General features: G+C 39.1%; 1 protein-coding gene across 1 annotated transcript in view; it reads left to right on the top strand.

The window, feature by feature from the left end:
• The first annotated feature begins 242 nt into the window (after window positions 1-242).
• The window catches only part of LOC137277529 (zinc finger protein Xfin-like), a 45,512-nt gene continuing 28,076 nt past the window's right edge, over window positions 243-17,678 (top strand). Inside the window, exon 1 of the mRNA XM_067809302.1 lies at window positions 243-331. The gene's annotated coding sequence lies outside the window, so the exon portion shown is untranslated. The remainder of the gene's footprint in view (window positions 332-17,678) is intronic.

Here is a 17,678-nt window from a genome sequence, read left to right as displayed (position 1 = left end):
ACTTGTTTAGATTATGCTCAGTTGCCTAAACCTACCGCCCCGCTTTCATATCTTCAATTATCATAACGCACACAAGCGACCAATCCCAGCCATTTTCTCAAAACCCCGGAATCTTAGACCAAAGCAGCCAATAATCTTTGAATATTTGCTGATGTAGGCAGTTGGGTATATTCATCGGTTGTGCACGGATTTAGGTCATGAGCTCGTGCGCGTAACTAGGTCACTGTAACTCTTCGATTGAGGAAGGTGTGAAAGCATGAAGACTCCATTCGCACACCAAATGTCTTAATTTCGGATGCTCGCATCTTGTTGGGAACAAGCGCCGTCCAAGGTGAGTTACATTATACTTCAAAACGTTAAAACTTAACTGTCGGTTCGTTTTAGTGTCCGAAAAATCTGCGTTTTTTCTGCGACCGATGTCAGTGCGAAATTTTCCGGGAAGGCCGAGGGCAGGTGGTCTCGCGTGTGTGCCAGTAGGCCTGCCAGCTAACATTGTCAAAACATCCAGTTACTGAAGTTGTTATATTATATTGTATTAGTACAGTTTCTTTAAGTTCGTGTTACTCATCGGGGGTAATAAATGTATTTGCCAAGGCTATGGTTTGTGATATAGTTGACACTGAGGTTTTGTTTATTTCGGTCGGTTTTTCTTTGGGTTCTTCTTCCCCGTTGCATGTGGCCATTGCAATGTGCGCTCATCCGCCGAGCTATTTACTTGCTATAGTCGGTTTCGGAAAGCTGGCGAACAGCTGCTGCGATGTTCATGAAAATTATTTTTAATGGTAGTTAACACGCCATTACTGGATTTAATGTGTATTGTGGGCATTAGGTGTTGACAGTATCTATGCGCAGTTTAATTTGTAAACAGCAAACGCGATTTAAGAAAATCAGTTGATACGCCCAGATCGATGTTTCCTTTTACTGATAGGCGAAGTAGTGTAGAGGCAAACCTGACAAAAACCACACCTGGTACTTTGACATTTATGAAGATTGATATAATTTTCTTTGTTCTGTGATTCTTTGTCAGGATATTAATGACAACTGTATGCAGAAGCCTTGGTCTTGTAACATATCAGCATGGCAGGTCTCATTGAACTTTTGATGGATCCACTAATTTTGTGCAAAAGGAAAGTAATAAAATGAATTTGGACGAGCACAAACAACTTTTATTTGTGATATACAGTTGTTACGAAACATTATACACATGTTGTATATGAGTCATATTGCTATGCATTTATGTGGCAACAATAAAGATACATGTGTGGCCATTATGTGTATGTGTATTATGTTTTATGTCTAGTGTTTCTTTTTGTCACTAACATACATTGAAACACATTGTTTTACATACATATTACTTCTCTACTAGGGTAAATGTGTTTTGATTAATTGTTTAACATTGTGTGCTGCATGTTAGTATTACTAATGGCGTTCAATGGGAAAGGATGGACCTGAGCTGCATTATTTACACATAACTATTGCATTTACATTGATGGGCTGTTTTCAAATGGTTATCATTGTTTTAAATGTTATGTTTTACAAAGTCATACATACACCCAAAGCTTAACACGTAACTTCTTTTTTAAGAACCTAATTATTATCGAAGCTTGTTTCTACGACAGAATTAATGAATGAGATAAATCATTATCCTGCAATCATGATAATGAGCATAGCGAGAACCTGCTGGCTGTGTATGGATTTTCATTTTAGAGTGATTAATGAACATGGTACAGCCATTAACTTTATAGAGTTAAGTCCCTGGGTAACTATAGCAACCACAGTACTACCCATGGTCATCTATATGTTTTGTAGACAACATACGAGTACAGCAGATATGGAGATAAGCAGAGCTGGTTAGCTGTGTTGGATGCACCTGAATTCCTGATGAGGTGCAGTAACTATTATCTAGATGAGGATGACAATTTACAAATATTTTGGTTATACCTCTAGAGTTGTTTTTGTGTAGATTACTTGCCAAGTAATCTGGCTTCATAACTGTGTCAAAGTCTACATTGATACATTAACTGATGCAGTAACGAAGAATTTGTTAAGTATTGCTTACGTTTTATTCTTTATCCACCAGATAAGAGGCAACTAACGGGATCGGGTGGTCAGGCTGGCTGACTTGCTTGACACATGTCATCGTTTCCCAGTTGTGCAGATCGATGCTCATGTTGTTGGTCACGGGATTAGCTGGTCCAGACTTGATTATTTACAGACTGCCGCCATATAGCTGGAATATTGTTGAGTGTGGCGTAAAACTAAACTCGCTCACTCACTTATTCATCAGATTCTGGAATGCCTGTCAAACAAAATGCTTATGCATAACCTAGATTTTTATGTTCCTCATAGGAACACTTTTGTGAAGGCATTTAGTGACGTTCACCAAACAATGTTTCTAAAATATTTCTGAATACCAGAACATCCCGAATATGATTATTGATCTGTCATTATAAACCTCACTAACCCACCCACTCACTAACTCAACAATCCAGCCACCCACTCATTCCCTCACTCACTCACATGAGGGAAGTGACATGAAACCAAGCCCTTCCTGCAATGCTGAAGCCCAAAATGAAGCAAGTCTAGATTTTGTCAGGTTCAGATCTGAATCTCTGGTGTCCTTGGGGCTCTGTTTCGATATAAAGGGGTTTATTTGTTACTATCACATGATATGTATTCTAAGACTCTGTGGGACTCTAAACCTGTAGTTACACTGAGATGCAGCTGACGGGATGGGGTTATCACACTTCAGAACATCCTATTCTGTGTCAACACACTGCTAGGGGTGGTCTGGTAGCCTAATGGTTAAAGCTTTTGCTCATCATGCTGAAGATCTGGGTTTGATTCCCAGCATAGGTGCAGTGTGTGGAATATTGCTAAAAGCATTTTAAAACTAGACTCATTCACTCTCTCACGCAGGACACCATGATGACTGGTGCCATGCTGATTTCATCAATCACCACATTATCTGGTTCAGGTTAATCAGCACTGACAGCTATGCATGCAGCCTGTGCAACAGCCGGAAGGTGATGTGGAAATGTGACATTTGTCGTCATCCAGCTAGATTAATATCATGGAGAGGCTGAAAGTCAGCATGTAGTTGTATTGAGGTTGTGATTGTTAGATTGAGGTCACTTGAGGTCAACTAATTGTTGACGGATGTCCCATATAGCATAGTGTGGTTATTCATGCATATCATGGCAGCCTACTTACTTATGAGCCTAATCTGTTCCTCTTTCACAGAAGCAGATTTTCAGGTAGTTTGTCATCCCTGTAGAAACAGTCTGTAGTCACGTACATGCAATATAATATTTGGAATTTTTAAGGTATCCGACTTATTGTTTGTGAAATTTGAGGAAGTTCTTGATGACGGTTATTGACTGGGAATGGTACATGAATCCAGCTCAGCTCAACCAGATGTGGTGTTCTGCTGGTATCAGAAACCTTCTCTGCAGTATGACTGCTAGACTAATACTTAGTCCCTGAATATATGCAATGTTGATGGTAACAAATAAACCCATTTAACTTCAATAGGAGACGAGTTCGGAGGTTCAGCCTGATCCTGGGGTAATACAGATAAATTCATTTAGACGTTTAGCATTGCGGAGAGGGCAAGGCAGTAGGGAAAATGATATAGTTGACTGTGAGACAGTCAATGTGTCTACTATCACTGAGGTTGATGAAAAAGTCAACCCAGCAAGACCTTAGTACAAACCAGAGATCAGGAAGGGAGGCTATCTTGTCACCTTATTGGAATCAATCACTATACTTCAATTAGACCAAAAGATTGTTTTGACAAGAATGCAGTTTTACTAAAATTACTAATTTTTAGTTTCTCATCCTACTTTGAAGTCATAAATGAAAATAATTTTCATTTCTTTAATATGGTAATGATTCAGACCATTGTCTAAAGGAGGGTTGGTGCCATTATTCTATCAATGTTGTCATCCATGTGATGACAGTATAGTGGTAGGATACAGGGTATTGTACTCGGTACAGTGGGGATATGTGTTCGGGTAACTGAAATATTCACCACTCAAGTTTTATGAAAAAGGAGCTTATGTTGAGTGGTGCTGGGTAATTATTTTACTTGAAATAACTTCAAAGCTGGTCATGTCATGATGACCTGTCTTCATTGACCAGCTGTAATGATATAGTCACTTGGTGTGGACCCCGAGAGCACCGATCAGCTGATGACCTTAACTTTAGTTGTAAATCTTACAGCATTGATCAGTTGTCATGACATGTCTGGGTTCATGAAAATTTAAAACATTAATCAATTCTCATGCCATGTCTTTATATTCGTCACACTCTTCACGACATTGTGCTCAGAATACCGTGAAGGCGTTGATCAATTGTAATGACTTGGGTCTGTTTTTGTTCATCAGACTCTGAAGACATTGATGTATTGTCATGTCATGTCTCCCTGTTCACCATACCCAGAAGACATTGATGTATTGTCATGTCATGTCTCCCTGTTCACCATACCCAGAAGACATTGATGTATTGTCATGTCATGTCTCCCTGTTCACCATACCCTGAAGACATTGATGTATTGTCATGTCATGTCTCCCTGTTCACCATACCCTGAAGACATTGATGTATTGTCATGTCATGTCTCCCTGTTCACCATACCCAGAAGACCTCGATCAGTTGTCATGTCATGTCTCCCTGTTCACCATACCCAGAAGACCTTGATCAGTTGTCATGTCATGTCTCCATGATCACCATACCCTGAAGGCAGGGACATTGCTCTTGATAAGTGAACTTGAGCCAGTTATAAACTTAGAACACTAACCAGCCATTGTGACATGACAGTATGTCTTTGTGCCCTGAAAGCCTTGATCAGCTGGCAAGTAATCCCTGCAACAGAGTAGTTTAACAGAGTTATCTGTTCCATGTATCCTCCAAGTCATCCACACTATGGAAACAAAGAGCTTGCATCTTGCATCATGTTCTGGTTATCTTTAGATGTATTTACCCTCTATATATCTCAAAATGAGTCATCTGTAGACATCAAGTTTGTGCACAGTTAACATATGAGTGTTGTGTCATCTTTAATTAAACACAAAAGTGTATAAAGGTTTTCATAAAAGTAATATTTTTATAAAGTTTCACATTTGAACCGCATGACATGCAAAAATTTTACCAGTGAACAAAGACGGAGATTAATAAGATGTCATTCTTCTCCACCTGCCTTCACGTGCGATAGCCAGGTTTCTTGTCTGGTGTCAGTCGACTGGTTAGGCTAGAGGAGCTGGTTCAACCAGATACCAGAATGGCTTTACTGTTGAGTGTCAGCAACAGATTGCATTGCTTTGTTGTTTTTACCTGACCTACTGATATCAAGAATGGTTAGTGCAGAAACCATCATGGTCTGAGGGGATCTGTAGTGGTCCATGTTAGAACCTTCATTTCTGAAGGGATCTGTAGTGGTCCATGTTAGAACCTTCATTTCTGAAGGGATCTGTAGTGGTCCATGTTAGAACCTTCATTTCTGAAGGGATCTGTAGTGGTCCATGTGAGAACCATCATGGTCCAAAGGGATTTGTAGTGGTCCATATGGGACCCTTCTTGGTCTGAGGTTATCTGTGGTGGTCCATGCAGGAACTGTCATGATCAAAGGGGACCTGTGGTGGTCCATATGAGAACCTTCATGATCTGAGGGGATCTGTGGTGGTCCATATGAGAACCTTCATGATCTGAGGGGATCTGTGGTGGTCCATGTGAGAACTGTTATGATCTGAGGGGATGAGTCATGGTGGTCCATGTGAGAACCTGCATGCTCTGAGGGGATCTGTGGTGGTCCCTGTGAGAACTGTTATGGTTTGAGGCTGATCTGTGGTGGTCCACATAAGAACCTTCATGTCGAAGCTACAGAATTCAAGGCATGGTCCAGAAAAATTCTTGTTGGTCCATTATTTATAGTCTGATCCAAGAGGTCTATGCTGCATTATTCTTGACCTGGTTGATGTGGTTTCAAGTTAGTATGTGCTGGTATTATTCAGGACCTGATCTTGGGGGATCCAAGGAGGTCTGTGCAGTATTAATTTAGGTCTCTGGCCTGTGATGATCTAAGGTGTTCCATTCGGCATTATTCAAGGTCTGGTGATCCGATGACCCAAAGTGGTCCATGCTGCTTTATTCAGGGTGTGATCTCTTCAGACCTAAGGTGGTATAGGCTGCAGTATTCATCACCTGGCCTGTGGTGATCCAAAGTGGTCCATGCTGCTTTATTCAGGGTGTGATCTCTTCAGATCTAAGGTGGTATAGGCTGCAGTATTCATCACCTGGCCTGTGGTGATCCAAATTGGTCCATTCTGCTTTATTCAGGGTGTGATCTCTTCAGATCTAAGGTGGTATAGGCCGCAGTATTCATCACCTGGCCTGTGGTGATCCAAAGTGGTCCATTCTGCTTTATTCAGGGTGTGATCTCTTCAGATCTAAGGTGGTATAGGCTGCAGTATTCATCACTTGGCCTGTGGTGACCCAAAGTGGTCCATGCTGCTTTATTCAGGGTGTGATCTCTTCAGATCTAAGGTGGTATAGGCTGCAGTATTCATCACCTGGCCTGTGGTGATCCAAATTGGTCCATGCTGCTTTATTCAGGGTGTGATCTCTTCAGATCTAAGGTGGTATAGGCCGCAGTATTCATCACCTGGCCTGTGGTGATCCAAAGTGGTCCATGCTGCTTTATTCAGGATGTGATCTCTTCAGATCTAAGGTGGTATAGGCTGCAGTATTCATCACCTGGCCTGTGGTGACCCAAAGTGGTCCATGCTGCTTTATTCAGGGTGTGATCACTTCAGATCTAAGGTGGTATAGGCTGCAGTATTCATCACCTGGCCTGTGGTGACCCAAAGTGGTCCATGCTACTTTATTCAGGGTGTGATCTCTTCAGATCTAAGGTTGTATAGGCTGCAGTATTCATCACCTGGCCTGTGGTGACCCAAAGTGGTCCATGCTGCTTTATTCAGGGTGTGATCTCTTCAGATCTAAGGTGGTATAGGCCGCAGTATTCATCACCTGGGCTGTGGTGACCCAAAGTGGTCCATGCTGCTTTATTCAGGGTGTGATCTCTTCAGATCTAAGGTGGTATAGGCCGCAGTATTCATCACCTGGCCTGTGGTGACCCAAAGTGGTCCATGCTGCTTTATTCAGGGTGTGATCTCTTCAGATCTAAGGTGGTATAGGCTGCAGTATTCATCACCTGGCCTGTGGTGATCCAAAGTGGTCCATGCTGCATCATGGCTTGATTTATGAAATGTTAACTTACTTGCACCAGGTGCAACCTAAGATAAAAACCCCAGATGATACAGCTGATCCTTCTTTACAAGAACTGTCATGGCCGAGACATGTCTATAAACATGTTAAACTCATCACTTGGACTTCGTTGCACCAGTGCAAGAAAAACAAAGCACTAAATCAAGCCCTGTGCATTATTCAAGGTCTGGTCTGTGTGGATCCAAGGCAGTCCATGCTGCATTATTCAAGGTCTGGTCTGTGTGGATCCAAGGCAGTCCATGCTGCATTATTCAAGGTCTGGCCCATGAAGTTATGTGATTGTTTGGGTGAATAATTTGCATTCTGTTTCATATTCTTTGCAGACATTTTGAATAGTCTTTTGACATCAGATGGACAGAGTAACTGAAAGAGGGGATGACCCTCCTTTTCATGTCTGATCATGATGGTTTCAACATCCAATTGTATTTGAACTTGAGACCCTATGGAAGGGTCACCACATGTGTTACTGACTAGACAACAAACTGGGCCTTGAGAAGCACCAGGGACTGGACAGTTGAGAATTTTCATACCTTTCAAAGATTAAAAAACATAAAATGCAATACATTTACAAACCTATATCAATATTCATGGCAAGTTAAACAGTTGTTTTGCCCCCCAGCATCTAATGCGGGGGGATACAGCCGACGCCTCTGTCTGTCCATCCGTCCGTCATCATTTTGTTTCCGGAGCAGAACTCAGAAACTGTTCAATATTTTTAGACCAAACTTGATAGATATAATAATCTCAACCTATAGTTGTGCCTTTTGCTATTTACAGTTTTGGCATATTTGTTATTTTTTTTATTTTTCCATGGAACATTTTGGTGTTAGTTTAATGGTGGGTTGGACATCATTTCCGGCGCAGAACTCAAAAACCGTTCGATATTTTTCTGCAAAACTTGGTAGATATATCAATCAGAACCTAAAGTGGTGCCTTTTGCTATGTACAGGTTTTTGTGATTTATTATTTTCTCGGTTTCCTTGGAAATGTTTAGGACTTTGTCTCAAAAGTGAGAGGTGTGTTTCGTTTCCGGAGCACATTTCAAAAACTTTGTAATATCTGTCAGCAAAAGTTGGCAGATATGTAGGGGAGACCACAAAGTGGTGCCTTTTGCTATTTACAATGTTTTGGCATTTTTATTTTTCCCGGTTTCCAGGTAACAATTCTGACTTGCTTGCAAAATGGAGGGATAGGCTTCGTTTCCTGAGCACAGATGTATGGAATTTACATTTTTCATGACTTCCATGGAAACGATTCAAACTTAATCTAAGAAAACATCAAGTAACTGTCAGATGATTTGTTCTTACAAATATGTTGGGGTGAGGGTGGGATGTGTCATCTTCAGATGTCTCTTGTGTTATCAGGGATACCACAGTCACGTAAGGTCTGTGATTACTTGCAATAGGTTCAATAGGGTAATTAGAATGATGTTACCTAAGAATTATCTTGTATTTAGCAGTTCTGAGATGACAACTGTACATGACCTTATATAGGTTTTCAGTTCTAGGTTTATCATGGAAATGGGGTATTCATGATTGTTCACACTGTGATTGCAAAAAATAGAGCTGAAATATTTTTTGGAACATCTGCATATGTCTGTGTCATGATGACTATTATGATACCGCTAGTTACACTTGAGGCCCAAGTCACATACCAGTGCTAATATGTCAGTAAATGTGTCTGCATGGTATTTAGAGGCGATGAGGTGGACATTATAAACAAATCAGTCATACTAAGTGCATGAGAGGCTGAAGGGTAGCTTATACTTTTAACTCACCTTATTAAATTTTGACAGAAAGGTCTAGGGTAGACGGGAGCAGGTGGTCAGTCTCGCTAACTTGATTGACACATGTCATCAGTTCCCAATTGTGCAGATCGATGCTCATGCTGTTGATCACTGGAGTGTCTGGTCCAGACTCGATTATTTACAGGCTCTGCCATATAGCTGGAATATTGCTGAGTGCAGTGTAAACTCACTCACTCAGTGAAAGTTGCCATTGCCATTGCTTGTTTATACTAATCACAACAATCACAGCATTTATTTTGCATGGTCAGATCAGATATTCAATATGATTTCCATGGAAGAGACATTTTTCTACTCTTGAACACCATAATTATGTTCAAGTTTGTATTAACTCTCATCAGCTTAATTTGGTATACACATATCCAGTGTGCGAAATAGACACTGGCATGCCAGCTTGTGGCTAGTAAAAATCCAGCCGGGCCAATAAATCTCCACAGTCTTCACAGTGTGTGAATATATCACTCTCCATGCAAGATATGGCCTCATAAAAATGCTCATCATATTAGCAGTTTTGTCATGATCCTGTGTCATGCAGGGAATATTGTATCCTCATCTGTTTTTGTAATGTTTTGCATTCAAATTTTGGACAAGTGAGTTATTTTGTGGTCTAGTATATTTCAGGCATAATCAGCACAACTTACAAAATTTTGAAACAATTTCACACACGGCATACATCTGAAACTTTGCTAAACCAACACATTCTGGGGTTTCACTGTATAATGAAAAAAATATTTATGGCTCCAAATGCAATGTTTTTATCTCCCCAGCATGTATTGCGTTGGGATATAGTTGACGCCTCGTCTGTCTGTCCGTTCGTGATCATTTTGTTTCTGGAGCATAACTCAGAAACCATTCAATATTTTTAGACCAAATCTCCAAGGAACATTTTGGTGTTATTCTAATGGTGGGGTGAGCTTCGGCTGGAGCAGAACTCAAAAACCGTTTGATATTTTTCTACAACACTTGGTAGATATGTGTGGCAGACCCCAAAGTGGTGCCTTTTGATGCTTACAGGTTTCTTTGATTTATTATTTTCTCGGTTTCCATGGAAACGTTTTGGGCTTAGTCTCAAAATGTAGGGATGGGCTTACTTTCCGGAGCATAACTCAAAAACCGTTATATTTCTCAGCAAAACTAGTTACATACATCAGGCAGAACCTAAAGTGGTGCCTATTGGTACTTACAGGTTTTTCTGATTTATTTTTTTCTCGGTTTCAATGGGAACGTTTCGCACTTACTCAAAATGGAGGGATGGGCTTCGTTTCCGGAGCAGAACTCCGTTCTTTATTTTTCTGCAAAACTTGAGAAAAAATGAGAAGCTACAGTGGTGCCTTTTGGTACTTACAGATTTTTGTGATTTCTTAGTTTCTCGGCTTCCATGGAAACAATTCAGACTTTGTCTCAAAAGTGAGAGGTATGTTTTGTTTCTGGAGCACATCTCAAAAAGTTCCAAGCATCTGTCACCAAAACTTAGTAGATATATCAATCAGAACCTAAAGTGGTGCCTTTTGCTATGTACAGGTTTTTGTGATTTATTGTTTTCTCGGTTTCCATGGAAACGTTTCAGACTTTGTCTCAAAAGTGAGAGGTGTGTTTCGTTTCTGGAGCACTTATTAAAAACTTTGTAATATCTGTCAGCAAAAGTTGGCAGATATGTAGGGGAGAACCACAAAGTGGTGTCTTTTTCTATTTACAATGTTTTGGCATTTTTACTTTACCAGGTTTCCATGGAAACAATTCTGACTGAGTCTCAAAATGAAGGGATAGGCTTCGTTTCCTGATAACCATTTCATATCTTTCAACAGATCTTGTCAGATATATGAGACAGATCTTGAAGTGGTGCCTTTTGCTGTTTACAGATGTATGGAATTTACATTTTTCATGACTTCCATGGAAACGATTCAAACTTAATCTAAGAAAACATCAAGTAACTGTCAGATGATTTGTCCTTTCAAATATGTTGGTCCTGGGGGGATATGTCATCTTCTGATGACTCTTGTTTCATGTGCAAAAGATTCTGCTTTGTGTAAGGTGAATATAACTGTTTCAGTAGTGTGTTTTGGGACAACTCAGTGATCTACATTGTGAAAATGTTAAAGGTCACGCGCAACATAAAACACAACTTTGCAGATTTTGATAGCTTTTGGTATGGACTTACTGAAACAAATCACCAAAAATGTCAATTCAGGCTATAAAGTTGGCAAAAAAACAGTTTCAACAGTTATTCTGTAATGTTTGCGCATTGAGTAGGTTCACAGAGCTTGAACCAGTATGCCTGCCCGAAATATGGGGTTGTGAGCAGTGGTCTAATCTTAGTTGTGTACATAAACAAGTAAATAATCTACTCGTTACATGAAAAAGCTATATTGATTGTGATAAACAGACCCTGTCACAGAGAAAACTGAGTGTCTAGTTTATTGACACCTATGTGTCTGTCTGTTGATGACAATATGCAATGCACAACTTCAATTACTGACCATTTTGCAATTTGAAATTAACACCTGTTGGGCTTACAAGCCATAAACAAACAGCCTGCTGAGCATATCGGCAAATGAACTAGTGGCCAATGAAAAAAAACCTGCCATGCTTGACTGCACACCCAGTGGTAATGACCGGGTTTGGTATTGCGGCTGCTTCATTTCAAGGGAAGTAAACCCAAGTACAAAATATTGCACTTTTGATGTGCAATTATACGCTTATGATTCTGTTTATTTGCTTTTTCACAATCACCAATGCATTTTATGTATCATGAACAAGTGATAACTGTGGTTTAATTATGTTTGATTTTTTGGTTGCATGTTACTTTTAATAAGCAGCAGGTAGTTATTATTATTTCATATTGTGGGTATGCAGTGCCATTATCGGAAGGGTATAGTGCTTGTCAGAGAGTTACACAAAGTGCTTGATATGGACTACTTGATGTCAGACTTTTTTTGCATGTTGCATACAGTGCCCTGAGAACTGACATTTGGCAGATGCTTTCTCAGTGTTGTCTAAGTGTGAGGGTATAATTTAAGTTAAGAAGAATGTCATTTCTCCAGTGAAGATAACAAGCCACTGTAAAGCAGAAAGATTCCTTCTTCCTTAACATGGAGACTGCTAATACACTTCCCTTCCTGTTATCATTTTATTTCGTCAAACCTATACACTCTATGTATGCGGAAAGCATTGTCTGTAATCAAATGCGATTTCTGTGTGTCTATTCCCTGTACTAGACTTGTGGGATTTCTGTGTGTCTCTTCCCTGTACTAGACTTGTGGGATTTCTATGTGTCTCTTCCCTGTACTAGACTTGTGGGATTTCTATGTGTCTCTTCCCTGTACAAGACAGGGAAGGGGATGCCAAGTGGACACGTTGTTCATGGTGATGTTGTTTTGTAGAGAGTTGCCTCCCTTGGGCACACCAGGAACTGCTGATTGTGGGATCAAATACAGGTTCTCCTCAATTATCTTCCTCAAGTGGCTTTTGGAAGTTTGTGTAATGACGGTTAAATAATTCTGTGGAAATACAACTTCTTTCTTCTGTGTAGATGATCATTAAAATGTGATTTACCTTTTTGGTTCTTACTATTAAATATTGAATTGTTGATTTGACAAGAGGCAGTGTTCCTATGTTCTCAGTTTACAATTCTGAGGTTATTTTTTAAAAGTTTCAGAGCTGTCCTTTTTTTCGGCGATTGTTCATGATTTTGTAGTGACACTGAATGTAATGTTGAGACACTGACCATGATGTTAGTCTTTATGATGAAATCCCATTTTAGTGCTTTAATGAAAAAATTTCTTGTTATAGTTTGTCCTTGTTTCATCATGTCTTCATGTGTAAGGCTGACTGTTGGTTGTGCCAGAAGACTTTTCTGGTGAGTCTCTTTCCCACTTTTAACAGAAGTCTTAAGCCAGCTTATCTTAGCTTGTGGGTTTAATAGTTTTATGAAACCAGCTTCTTCCAAAAGGCATGAGACTCGTTGGTCACCGTGTTGGGTGGGACACTTCAAATCTTGTGTACATGCTTCATGATAGAACCCTCTGACAATGGTGACAGAAAGACTGGTAACAACAACACCTGTCAGCATCAACCAGCTGCAACATCAACATTGATGCTTTGTTCTGTTTCTATTGTGTACATGAATGCTATGTTTTTCATTATGTGTTTATTTTTCCTGTTGTTCAACGAGCATTTGGATGAAACAAAATGTTACTGTGCCTCATAGTGAGTGAGTGATTGACTGAGTGAGTGAGTTAGTGAATTTAGTTTTTCATTGCACTCAGCAATTTTCCAGCTATTTGGCGGTGGTATGTAAATAATTGAGTCTTGACCAGACAATCCAGTGATCAACAGCATAGGCATATGTGCAGTTAAGAACTGATGACATGTGCCTACCAAGTCAGCGAGCCAGATCACCAGATCCTGTTAGTCGCCGCTTATGACAAGCATATCTGAGGCATGCATCTGTTGCTGAAGGCCTATTTTACCCTGGATCTTCACAGAATGTGGCCAGTTACCACCAGCACTTTGTAATGACTCAACATTTTCATCATTACTTTCAGTTGAGAGAACATGATTTTTGTCCAGTGTTGTTCTGAGTACAAAGATAAATACTGACTTGAGGAGGAGCACTCGATATACCTTGTATGTATTTGGAAAGTAGAACGTTAAAATAGTATTTCTTGTTAGTGTTGCTTGTTATTTTCTTACTAAACCTCCTTAATAATGAATTGTCTTTTTTCCATCACTAGACGTAATCACTTCATTAAGAACATGTTTTTATTATGGAAAAAATAATGGGCTATTCATCCAAAGGTACAGTTTCAGATGCTAACTGCTTCAGAGACCTGTTTTTTTATGTTTAGTTAATTTCCCAGAGCGCTGCGTATGTCATTTTATGTGGTATGTTGGTAACCTATCCTTTGTTCTATCTCTGTTGGTTAATTTAGTTGAAATAAAAAACATTCTATAGTGCCAGATGTGTACAGGTATCATACTTTGGTTTTGTGAGTTGTTGTACTTTGTGAATAATGTTTAGCGTTATAAGTATGTTTGACCTTAGCTGAGCAGATATTGTTTGTTAGCTTGTTTCTTTCAGAAATATTCCAGCAATATCACTAATTTGACACCAGGAATGGGATTCACAAATTGTACCTTTGGCGCACCTTAGTGCGTTTGGCTAAAGAGCGGACCAATGAATTACATGTAACTCAGAAACTAATAAACATAACATAATCAATGAAATGCTGATCGTAACAGAAATATCATACACACTCAGTGAGGTTTTGCAGAATTTTTGTCCTAAAAATAAACAAGTTGTTTAACAAACTATTGTTAAAATATTGGCACAGTTCACAGTTTAATACGAGGGAGGAGTGCAGAGAACGGAACAGCCAGGTTTTTGAGAGGCATGTGCACAAGTGCTGACAAAGTTTTTGATTCATTAACCTGTGCTGTGCTCACCCCTTCTCACACACCTGGCTGATGATGATGAACCTTCTTTTGCAAGTTATTCTTGAGAGCCGTAATAAAACACATTTTTAACAAAATGTCATGAAATTTGGCTTCTATTGCACCTTTTCTGAAAGCCATATTTGTTATATTGTACAGTTTTTGTTTGGTTTAACAATATATGGACTGGGAATATGTTTTATTTTAGGATATTTCTGTTTTCTATCATATTCTGGATTTTGCCTGCCATTACAACTCTTTTTGTGTGTTCTATCCTTTATCATATTGGCTCCTTATTTTTGAGGTATTCAAACATGTATGTTTATTGTATCACCTCAGTGAAGTTTTAAAATTAAGATGTTTGAGAATAAGAGATGGTCCAACAGCTATCCAGGTATTCAACTGTGTTGTATCAGTGTGGTATATATAAAATGACTATCCAAGTATTGAAGTGTGTTGTATCGATGAATTATGGCATATATACGTTAACTATCAAAGTATTGAAGTGTGTTGTATCAATGAATTATGGCATATATACGTTAACTATTCAAGTATTGATGTGTGTTGTATCAATGAATTATGGCATATATATGTTAATTATCCAAGTATTGAAGTGTTTTGTGTCAATCAATTATGGCATATATACATTAACTATCCAGGTATTGAAGTGTGTTGTATCTGTGAAGTATGATATAAACACAATAACTATCCAAGTATTGAAGTGTGTTGTATCAGGGAAGTATGGTATATATATATACGTTATCTATCCAAGTGTGGAAGTGTGTTGTATCAGGGAAGTATGGCATTTGTAGAATACCTATTTACCCACTAAATTGTGTATCAAATATCAAGTATGATATTTATACAATAATTGACAAGGCGCATACAGGCCTTTCATTGGTGCAGTGGGATGTCACAGGTTGTAGAACACAACTGGGAGTGCCTCACACCTTCAAGGACCTTCTCTCTGCACACATCCTGAAACCGTGGCAGTGTGAACCTGGCAACCTAGTTGTTTCTGCACAAACAACACTGCATGCAGTCCCCTGTGACATCTGTCTCACGGATGCACATTGACAAGGTATCCCAACTGTCAGATTTCAGGAAAGGACAGCAAGAGTCAAGCTCCATCATAGCTCAGTATGTCTGAATAATGTGATTGCTAAATCTTAAAAAAAAATACATTTGTCTCTAGGATTTTTGTCTGAAACGTTATTGGTCACTTGACATGAAACTGAAATAATACATTTTGTGGGAGAAGAAAATTGAGATTTTGTGTCTAAATTTTGTGCAATTGACCATCTATTTCTATTTACTTTTCAAATACCTTCAGGGATGGTCAGGTAGGCTTGTGGTCAAGGTATTTGCTCGTCATGCTGAAAACTAGGGTTCGAATCCCACATAGGTACAATGTGTGAAGCCCATTTCTGGTGTCAGCTGCAGTAATATTTTGCTGGAATATTTCTAAAGGCGGCGCAAAACAAAATTCATTCACATAAATAGCATTACTCCACTTGACTACCCTATTTTGTTTGTTGCTCGTTATTACGAACGTAAGTTACACAAGACCACTTCTAACCGACATCTTCACAGGTTGTCATATTTATGGAACCCGTGAAGATCTGGGGTAGAATAGGTCTTCAGCAACCCATGTTTGCCACAAAAGACGATTATGATTGTCATAAGAGGCGACTAATGGAATCAGGTGGTCAGACTGGCCTACTTGGTTGACCCCTGTCATCGGTTCCCAATTGAGCAGAGCTCATGCTGTTCATCACTGGATGGTCTGGTCCAGACTTAATTATTTACAGATTGCTGCCATATAGCTGGAATATTGTGTGGCATAAAACTAAGCTCACTCACTGACTTACTCATATTTGTGAATAACACACACAGACAACAGCTCTCAACATGGTCTATCGTTGACTTTAGTGAGTGAATCAATACACTGGTGCCACCTATGTTGGCTGTAGTGAAACATGTCACAGGATTACCTGGTCCAAGGTAACTGGTTTCACAAGCTGCTTCTACATAGTTCAGGGTACTTCAGGGTGCAGCAAACACTTCAGGGTGCAGCAAACACTTCAGGGTGCAGCAAACACTTCAGGGTGCAGCAAACACTTCAGGGTGCAGCAAACATTTTCAGTTGTTGTGAGCATACAGTATATAGACTTTATTGGTATATTTTGCTTAGTAATTTCCTGATTGTTTACAGCTTTTGAATACAGAGATATTGTGATGGTTGTCAACAAAATCATTCCTATATGGAATTGATACAGCTGCCAAACCAACCAGAATGCATGGTTATTTTAAGTTACGATAGTTCTCCATTGTCTCCCTGGAGTTGATGTTACCTGATGACTGTTAAACAATCACTTTTCACTTATACATATGTGTTAGATTTTTTAACGGATGTACACTTAGGGACAATTTATATCCTGTGTGCAAATTGTATTGAACTGGAGATATTTTGTTTACTGTGTTACAACCTGATTGATATGGCAAGCCTATTACGGTGACGATGAGGGAAGGAGATGTCCTCATACGTTATCATGTGTCATCTTTACTACAATATTACTTCTGTGTTACATTGATTCAGGTGTAGCCAATAAGAAAAGATATTTATTGCATAGTATTCCATCAAGAAACAGTAGCAGTATTCTATAAACTACAAATATGAACACAGTAGTTACAAACATACAGAAATATAGATACATAAATCATGTACATTACAACAGTTTATCATATGCAGTATCATCACATGGAAGCAGTATGAGACAATAGACAGATTTCATTTACAATTGTAAATATCATGACATATTTAGAAATAGTTTTGGGATTTCTGTTTGAAAAAATTGTTAAAAAATGAAAGTGTATGAATACAATATATGCAACCTACAGCAATTGTTAATCTAAAGATAATGAAAATCCCAATGGAACCTTTGTTTTCTTCATATTAAGGATTTGACACTTTATGAGATTGTTTGCGCAGATTTTGTAAAAGCATGCATTTTCTATGTAGAGCATATTAAAAATAAATCTCCTTGTGGAATTGGGCCATTTAAATGTAAAAGCATGTCGTGATCCACAGACCCCTCTGTGATCAAAGGCAACATCTGTTTGTTAAAAAATATGTTTATGTTTGGTGAATGACCAT

The sequence above is a fragment of the Haliotis asinina genome, chromosome 3, assembly GCF_037392515.1.
Source record: "Haliotis asinina isolate JCU_RB_2024 chromosome 3, JCU_Hal_asi_v2, whole genome shotgun sequence".
Classification (NCBI taxonomy): Eukaryota; Metazoa; Mollusca; class Gastropoda; order Lepetellida; family Haliotidae; genus Haliotis; species Haliotis asinina.
Note: the sequence above shows the minus strand (reverse complement) of the source record. Positions and strands in the feature narration are given on the sequence as shown.